Below are 9,350 nucleotides of genomic sequence, written 5' to 3'. Positions count from 1 at the left end.
AGCAATACCACTGCTAGGTTTGTATGCCAAAAGAGACAAAAAAACAAAAATAACATATATATGTACAAAGATATTTTTTAACAGCTCTTTTCTTGGGGCAAAGAATATGGAATTGAGGGACTGGGGGATAGCTGAGCAAACTGTGATATGTGATTATGATGGAATATTATTGTGCTCTAAGAAATGATGAATGGAAATCTCTTGGAAAAAAATCTGAAAGGATTTACATGAGCTGATTCAAAGTGAAATGTACTGTACACAAGTTAACAGTGATATTGTAAGATGGTCATCAATGAATGACTTAGCTATTCTCAGAAATACAATAATCCAAGACAACTCTGAAGGACATCTGATGAAAAGTGTTATCCATTCCCAGAGAAAGAATGATGGTGCCTGAATACAGATTGAAATATATATTTTTTGCTTAATTTTTCTTCAGGGATTTTTTGTCTGTATTTTCTTTTGCAATATGACTATTATAGTATCAAATTGTTTGCCTTCTCAATGGGGTAGAGGTAGAGATAATTGGATTAAAGTACAGGGCGCAGTAAAATAAACATTTGCAAATAAACTGAGGAACAGTAGGCCAAAGAAATGACCACAAAAAGTCCCTGTATTGATACTTTCCAAAAATGTCTCCACATGAAATGAAGAAGAGTTAGTTTTCATTTTATTCCCTGACTAAATCCTCTTAAATGAAAATAACTCCAGAACAGAGAGCAATATAGCATTAACAATAAGGAACCATGATGTCCATCCCAGGCAAATTCAGTAATCAATTCATATGGAAAGAAAGAATATTTGTTAAGGAATTCATTCTACTCCTTCCAAAAGGGCTCTTTAAAGTCAAGAAACATTGTTATAATACCCTCTTTTTTTTTTTTTTTTTTGCATAGGGTATATTGTATGAATGAAAGGTAGGAAGGTTTCTGCATAATCAAACAAATACAGATATAACATACTGAGTACTGGGGTACTCTTCAGGGTATACAAGACAAATAATGACTTCTCCAGATTGACAACTTGCTAGTAACTCTTTCATATAAAAATCATTCTCTATAAAGAGAAGTCCAATGGCTCAGTTTCTCTAGTCAGAAGCCCTTCATTTAGCCCTTCATTTTGCAAAGGTTGTCTAATGAATAGGTCATGGTCTGATTCTCTACTGTTTCAGTGATATACAAATAGAACCACTCAACACCAGTTGAAGCTGTCAGTACTCCAGACAAAAATTCCCCTTCCTCATTGAGGACATGCTCACTCTGCATTTGAAGGTATAGAAATCTTATCATGCCCATACTTTCTAAAGGCTGTTTGGACTACATCACTGTTCTGTTGAATGTCTTCTAATCTCAATTTGATGGCATCTTTGAGCAGAATATTTACTTTAGGAAAATGCTCGCATTTCACTTGGTATTCTGGACATTCTGTTTTCTTTGAGGGCATCCACCATAGAGGTAGGCAATGTTGAAACAACTTGTGCCCACAGTTCAAGGTGGTGGGATTTACCAGGATGTCATGACAACAGTGACAAGAAAATTCATTAACAGAAATTTGAAAACTGATACCAGAGATAAGCTCTTCTTCTTCTTAGTGCTCACCATGTTGGGTTCAATTTGCTGTATGCTTTCCACCTTTTTCAAGATCATTCCATACTAAGAAGATATCTATTTCACCCTTAAGAATTGCAAGACATAATTAAATCATGTGGTGCCTCCTCCTGTCCCAGGGAGGCACTGCTCACCTTGGCCCTTAGCCATGGGCAGCTGAATGAGTTTACTTTAAATAAAGGAGAATAGCCTGGATCCCAAATTGATAATGGGTTATTAATATAATAGCAAAATAATTTATCTCAGGAATGCTGTCAAATTCCTTTTATGATAGAAATATGATTGTGATTCCTAAACCAGGGAGAGCAAAACAGATAAAGTAAACTATAGACGAACTTTCTTAATGAATGCCTATGCAAAAACTAAAATTAACAACAAGGAGATTACAGTTATATGTCAAAAAGTTCATATATTGTGAGAAGGTGAGATTTTTATCAAGAAGGAAGGATTGGTTCAATATTAGGGAAATCGTTAACACAATTGAACATCATATCAATAAGAAAAAAAGCAAAAGTAGCATCAGTATCTTAGTAGGTATGAAAAAAACTTTGACAAAATATAATACTCATTCCTATTAATAACATTTGAAATCATAGGGGAAGATAGTGTTTTCTTTAAAATGATAAGTCTATATAAAACCATCAAAAAGCATTAATTGTAATGGGTATACAATCCCCCAATAAGACTGGGGTAAAGGAAGAAGCATGTCTATTATCCCAGCTAATTTAATATTGTACTATAAATGTTAGCTATAGTAATAAGAAAAGGAAATCACTCTTCACAGATGATATGATGGTATACTTAGAGAAACAATAAAAAAACTAGTTGAAATAACTATCTACCTTAGCAAAATTGCAGGATATGAAATAAATACATATAAATAATCAATATCAATATAGAAATATATTTCTATATATTACTATCAAAATTTAGCAGAAAAAATAGAAAGAGAAATTCCAATACTTGGGAGTCTCCTTGCCAAAATAAATCCTTGAATTAAAGGAATACAGCTGCACATTTTTCCACACAAATAAAGCTCTAAAGAGTGGAGAAATATTAATTGCTTATGGGTACCTGTATTCTATCTGAATTAATTTGTTTATTCAGTGCCATATCAATCAAACTACCCCAAAATATTTTATCACACTAGAAAAAAATAATAAAAAAATTCATCTGGAAAAAAAGTGTCAAGAATGCCAAGGGAATCAATAAAGAATGTGAAGGAAGGCAACCAAGCAGTTCTAGATTTTAAACTATATTGCAAAGAAATGGTATACATCAAAACCATCTGGTACTGGCTAAGAAATAGAGTGGTGGATCAGTGCAATAGTCTATGTGTACAATGTAGAGCAGTTAAGGACCATGCTTATTTAGTACTTTATGAGTACTAACATCTGGGGAAATTGGGTAATAGTTTGGCAGAAACTGGTCATAGACATACATCTCATATACCAAGATAATGTTAAAATGATTGAAATTCATTTGATTGAAATAAAGTCTTTTAAATAAGATTTTGCACAAACAAAGCTAAGGCAGATAAAATTCGAAAGAAAGCAAGAAACTTGGGGAAAATTTCAGCAAGTTTTTCTGATAAAGGTCTCACTTTTCAAATGTACAGAGAATTTAGTCAAATTCATGAAAATAAGAGCCATGTCTCAGTTGATAAATGGTCAAAGAATATAAAGAGGTAGATTTCAGAAGAAGAAATCAAAGCCAACAGTTACATGGAAAAAGCTCTAAATCACAATTGAACTGATAAATGCAAACTGAAACAGCTTTGTAGCATCACCTCACACCTATGAAACTGACTGACAAGAAAGAAAATTAAAATGATAAATTTTGGAGGCGATGTGGAATAATTGAGACAGAATACTAAAGCACTGTTGGTGAAATTGTGAACTGAGACAGCCATTCTGGAAAGCAATTTGGAACTATAATGATAAGGATATAAAACTGTGTATACTCTTTGAAACATCAAAACTTCTACTATAGCTGTATCCCAAAAAGATCAAAGGAAAAGGGGAAAAAAGCACCTATATATACAAAAATATTTCTAGCAGCTATTTTTTATGACAAAGAATTAGAAATTGAGGGGATGCCAATCCTTCACTTTGATGGCTGAAGAAGTTATGGTATATTATTTTGTTGGAATACTGTTGGGCTATAAAAAGTATGATGAGGAGAATTGTGTCAGAAAAATCTGGAAAGATTTGTATAAACTTTTTGAAGGTGAAGTCAACAGAACCAGGAGAATATTATACACTGTAATAGCAATATCATATGATGATCAGCTATAAAAGACTTAGCTATTCTGATTAATATAATGATTGAAGATAATTTTGAAAGATTTCTGATGAAACTCCTGTCCATCTCCAGAGAGAAACTGATGAAATCTGATGAAATATTTAAGTATAAATTTCTTCATTTTGTCGTTTAGTCATTTGCAACATGGTTAATGTGGAAATACAATTTGCAGGATTTTATTATATAGTTAATATCATATTACTTCCCTTCTAAATGTGTGGAGGAGGGGCAAGAAGGGAAGTAAAGCATTCAGAAGTCCAAAGTAAAAAAAAAAATATTTTTTTTCTTAAAAAGAAGGGAAAAAAAGAACTGGGCATTAGTGAGGGAAAAAGTGTGATTAAAGGTGGCCTAGCAATACCAAATTTCAAACTATATTACAAAGTGGTAATCATCAAAACAATTTGGCACTGACTAGGAAGTAAAGTAATGGGTCTGTGGAATAGATAAGGTACACAATATGGAGGGCAGTGAGGTGGCACAGTGAATAGAGTTTTGGGAATGGAGCCAACAATACCTGAGTTCAAATTCAACCTCCGAAGCATAATAGCTATGATACTCTAGGCAAATCATTTAACCCTGTTTGCCTTACTTTCCTCATGTGTAAAATAAGCTTCAAAAGAAAATGTCAAGCCCTTTTAGTGCATTTGTCAAGAAAACTACAAATGGGATCATAAAGAATCAGAAAAATATGAAATGAATGAACAACACAATGTAGAGTAACAAACTGCTGTAGTAATCCAGTGTTCCTTATACTAAAATAACCAAGCTTTTACGTCAAGACTTCTCCATTTGACAAACACTACTAGGAAAAATGGAAAGCATTTTGACACATACACTAGGCATAGAACAGTATCTCATATTGTATATCAAGACAAATTCAAAGTGGGTGCGTGATTTAAACATAAAGGATGATAACATAAGCCAATTAGAGATGCCTAGAAAATTCTACATGTCAGATTTATGGATAAGGGAAAAGTTTATGACCAAATGAGAAACAAAGTTTCACAGGAAATTTAATTGATAATTTTTGATTACATAAAATTTAAAAAAAAGTTTTGAACAACAAAAACCAATGCAGCCAAAATGAGAAGGAAATTGGAATTGTGAAAGAAATTTTACAGCAGGTTTCTCTGATAAAGGCCTCATTTCTAAAATATATAGGCAACCAAGCCATATTTATAAAAATCAGAGCCATTACCCAATTAACAAATGGTTAATAGATATTAACAGTTTCCAGAAGATGAAATCAAAGTTATCTATAGACGTATGGTAAAAAAAAACTCTAAATCACTATTGATTAGAGAAGAACTATTCAATTAAATTAAAACAACTGTGAGATACCACTTCACAACTATTATATTGGCTAACGTTACAGAAAAGAAAATGGACAATGCTGGAGTGGATGTTTACAAGTAGGGACACAAATGAACTTCTGGTAGAGTTATGAACTAGTCCAACCATTCTGCAGAACAATTTGGTACCATGCTCAAAGGGCTATAAAATTGTGCCTACATTTTTGTCCAGAATTCCACTACTAGATCTGTGTCACAAAGAGATAAATAAGAAAAAAAAGGGGCTTATATGTACAGAAATATTTATAACAGCTCTTTTTGTATTGTTTTAGTTTTTTCATACATCATTTTATGTATTTTAAATTTAAATGAAAAATGAGAAAAGTTTTAAAAAATCATACACACAGCAGAACATAAAAGAGGATTCAATACAGAAAAATAAATTTCCATTTCAACAAATCTATATAATAAATACAACACATTGCTTTCAAAGCAGATCAGCTGTTTTTCGCTTCCTTGTAGCTTTTATTTTGTTCTCTCCTGTGCACTTTTAACTTTATTTTCCCCTTCCTCCTCTCCCCCTCCCCCTGCCCTACACAATGCTAAAATTAAGTGTTGATAGACAGATAGATAGATAGACAGACAGACATAGATGTAGATGCATAGATAGCTATAAACATGTACATTTACACACATATACACTCATACACATATAATTAAGACTGAATACTATGTTTATTTCTATGTATCATCTGTTTCTCTTAAGGTGGATAGCATCTTTCTTCATAAATCCAAGTCTTTCCATGTTTTTCTGAATCAACCAGCTCATTATTTTCTTCAAGACAATAATACTGCAACCCAATCACATCCTATCTGAGAGATTGTTTATGAAAGTTGCCCTCCCCGCAACTTTCTATATTCCTTCTATTTGGGGCTGCATAGGCTTTAGTTATGCAAGAAAATTTTAATTTAAAACAATCTAAATTGTCTATTTTACACTTTCATAATCTTTTCACCTTATAATATAGTTTAAGGTTTCATACTGCTGAATCTGCTTCCTTTAGACCTTTTCTTCCCCTGGTTTCTTTGAAGTTCCCCTCCTTTTGTTCTTTCAAGTTTTAATGTTAATGTAAGATTAATGGTGATGGTGGGGGGAAGAGTTAAAGATCATTCCTGTCCATTACCTTTACTTAATTTCTCACGAGGGTCATGTCCTCTAGGTCTGAGAAGTGTTTATATACTCTGAGGTGAGGTTTTATTTTGGGACTTATTTTTTAAAAGAAGTTTGGTGTGCCAGAAAAGACTCTGGGCATCCACTAAGTAGCCCCGCAACTTTGAAAACCCACGTGTTGGTGCTTCTCTGTTAACTATGCATGTATTACTTATGGTCAGACAGTTGGAAGCCCTGTCTCTCTGCAATTTCTGTTTTTATTTTCTCTGAAGTTCAGGGTGCTGATTTTTTCCCTTGAACTAACTGAATGCTATATGTGCTTGATTAAAGTAAATTATTGACCCCTTAAAAGTTGCTTTCCTTCTGGAAAAGCAGATCTAACAACCTGTACAGCAGTCCCTCTTGTGTATGCCAGGTCCTTGCTGTTACACAAATGAACTTAGTGATTATTTTTTTTCTAACTCAGTAAGATAAAGTTTTAGTAATTTAATTGTGATGGCATAGAAAAGACAGATTGGTAGGTAAAATTGTCATTTTTTAAATTGTATTGGCTTTACCTACCCACAAACAATAAATATTATTTATGTAGAACTGACTTTATTTGTATTAAAAATGATTTTTTTATGTTATGTTCATATAGTTCCTGTCTCGGTGTTAGCAGGTATACTCTCAGGTGTTTTATAAAGTTTAGTTATTTTAAGTGGTCTAAAACAATATTGAATAATGTAACTAGCACATAGTGTAGTTTCCCCATTTTTCTCTTTTAATTAAATAAATTTTAGCTTTAACATTGTCTGAGAACATGATTACTACCCCTCCTTTCTCTTTTACATAATAAATTCTATTCCTAATCTTTATTTTATCTTTGTGTATATCTCTCATTTGTACAGCATTTCCTAAAAGCAACATACTGTTGAATTCAAATTTTTGATCTGTTATCATCTTCCATTTTGTGGTAAATTCCATTCCATTCACATCCTAAACTATAATTACTTGTGTATTATCTTCCTTCCTTTTTTCTCCCTATCTTTCTCACCCCATTCCCATCCCTCCTCATTTTTCTGCTTTACTTCTATTTCCCCTTGCTCTTATGTCTTTCTGAATTTAGAAGACTTTAATTCTCTTCTACATCTATATGTTTTTCTCTCTTAAGCCCATTCTCAACTAGAGTAAGTTTCCACAATACACATCCTCCACCCCACTAATTTTTTCTGTATCCATTTGTTCCTTTTATGCCTCATTTCAATGAGAGAATTAGTCATTTTTATCCCTCCCTTCAGAGTTTTATGGTATTTTTTTTTTTTATCATTCCAGCACATACTAAGCTCAGCTCTAGTCCTTTCTTTCAAACTACCCAAAAAGTGATGATAGTTATAAGAGTACTGGTATTTTCACCTATAAGAAGTAAACAATCTGATCCTACTAAGCAATTTATAATTGATCTTTAATGTTTACCTTATATTTCTCCTGAATGTTATATGTCAAATTTTCCCTTAAGTTTTGCTGTTTTTGTCACAAATACCTGAAAGTCTTTCAATTCATTTAATCTCATTTTTTTTTCCATTCAGGATTATATTTAACATTGCTGGGTAAGTCACCCTTTGTTTTAAACCCAGCTCTTTTGCTCTGCAAATTATAGTATTTCAAAACCTGTAATCTTTCAACATAGTTGCTACTAAGTCTTGTATGTTCCTTATTGTATCTCCTTGATATTTAATTTATATTTTTTTCTAGTTGTTTCAAATATTTTCCCCTTAAACTGGGAAATTTGAAACTTGGTTATGCTATACCTTGTAATTTTTCTTCCTGGGATATCTTTTATGTGCTGATCAGTGGATTTTTTTTTTTTTCATTTTTGTCTTGCAGTCATGTTCTAGAACTTAAGGGCAATTTTCATTGACAATTTCTTCTAATATTGTATCAATATTATTTTACTGTAATTTTTTAAGTAGTCCAACTATTTTACATAAATTCACTTTGATCTGTTCCCCAGATCACTTGCTTTTCTGAGGAGATGTTTCATACTCTCCTCTATTTTTTAAATTATTTTGATTTTGTCTTATTATTTTTCTATGTCTTAGATTGTCATTAGCTTCTATTTGACAAATTCTAGTTTTCAAGGAATCACTTTTTTCTTTAACACTGTGATTCCTCTTCCGGGAAAACTGGAAAATAATACAGTAGAAGCTAGTCATAGACCAACATCTTACATACTACACAAAAATAAAGTCAAAATGGATATGCCATTCAGATATAAAGATTGATACTTTAACAAAACTAGGAGAGAATGGAATGATTTACCTGTAAGATTTAGAGAGAGCAGAAGAATTTATGACTGAATAAGAGGTATGGAACATTATGAAATGCAAAATAGATAATTTTGATTACAGTAAATTGAAAAATTTTTGCACGAACAAAGCCAATGAAAGCAACATTAGAAGGTAAGCAGAAATTTTTACAGCCAGTGTCCCTGATAAAGGACTAATTTCTAAAATATATAGAGAACTGAGTGAAATTCATAAGAATTTGAGTCATTTGCTAGTTGATAAATCTTGAAAGGATATGAACAGGCAGCTTTCAGATGAAGAAACTAAAGTTATCTATAGCCACATGAAAAATATGCTCTACATCATTGTTGATTAGAGAAATGCAAATCAAAACAACTCTGAAGTACCACATCATACCTCTCAGATTGGCTAATATGACAAAACAGGAAAATGATAAATGTTGGAGAAGATGTGGGAAAATTGAAACAGTAATGCCTTGTTGTGAACTGAGTCAACCATTCTGGAGAGCAATTCGGAAAAAAATTACCTAGCAATAACACTTCTAGGTCTGTATCCCAAAGAGACCATAAATATCAGATAAGAATCTGCATGTGCAAACATATCTATAAGAGCTCTTTTTGTGGTGGCAAAGAACTGAAAATTGAGGGGATGTCCATCAATTGAGGAATGGCTGAACAAGTTGTGGCAT

At 32.4% G+C, this 9,350-nt stretch overlaps 1 pseudogene; it reads right to left on the bottom strand.

Moving 5' to 3' along the window:
- Nucleotides 1–484: 484 nt before the first annotated feature.
- Nucleotides 485–9,350, bottom strand: part of LOC140531905 (bifunctional apoptosis regulator pseudogene) — a 67,680-nt pseudogene continuing 58,814 nt past the window's right edge.

This window comes from Notamacropus eugenii, chromosome 3 (genome assembly GCF_028372415.1).
Source record: "Notamacropus eugenii isolate mMacEug1 chromosome 3, mMacEug1.pri_v2, whole genome shotgun sequence".
Taxonomy (NCBI): domain Eukaryota; kingdom Metazoa; phylum Chordata; class Mammalia; order Diprotodontia; family Macropodidae; genus Notamacropus; species Notamacropus eugenii.
Note: the sequence above shows the minus strand (reverse complement) of the source record. Positions and strands in the feature narration are given on the sequence as shown.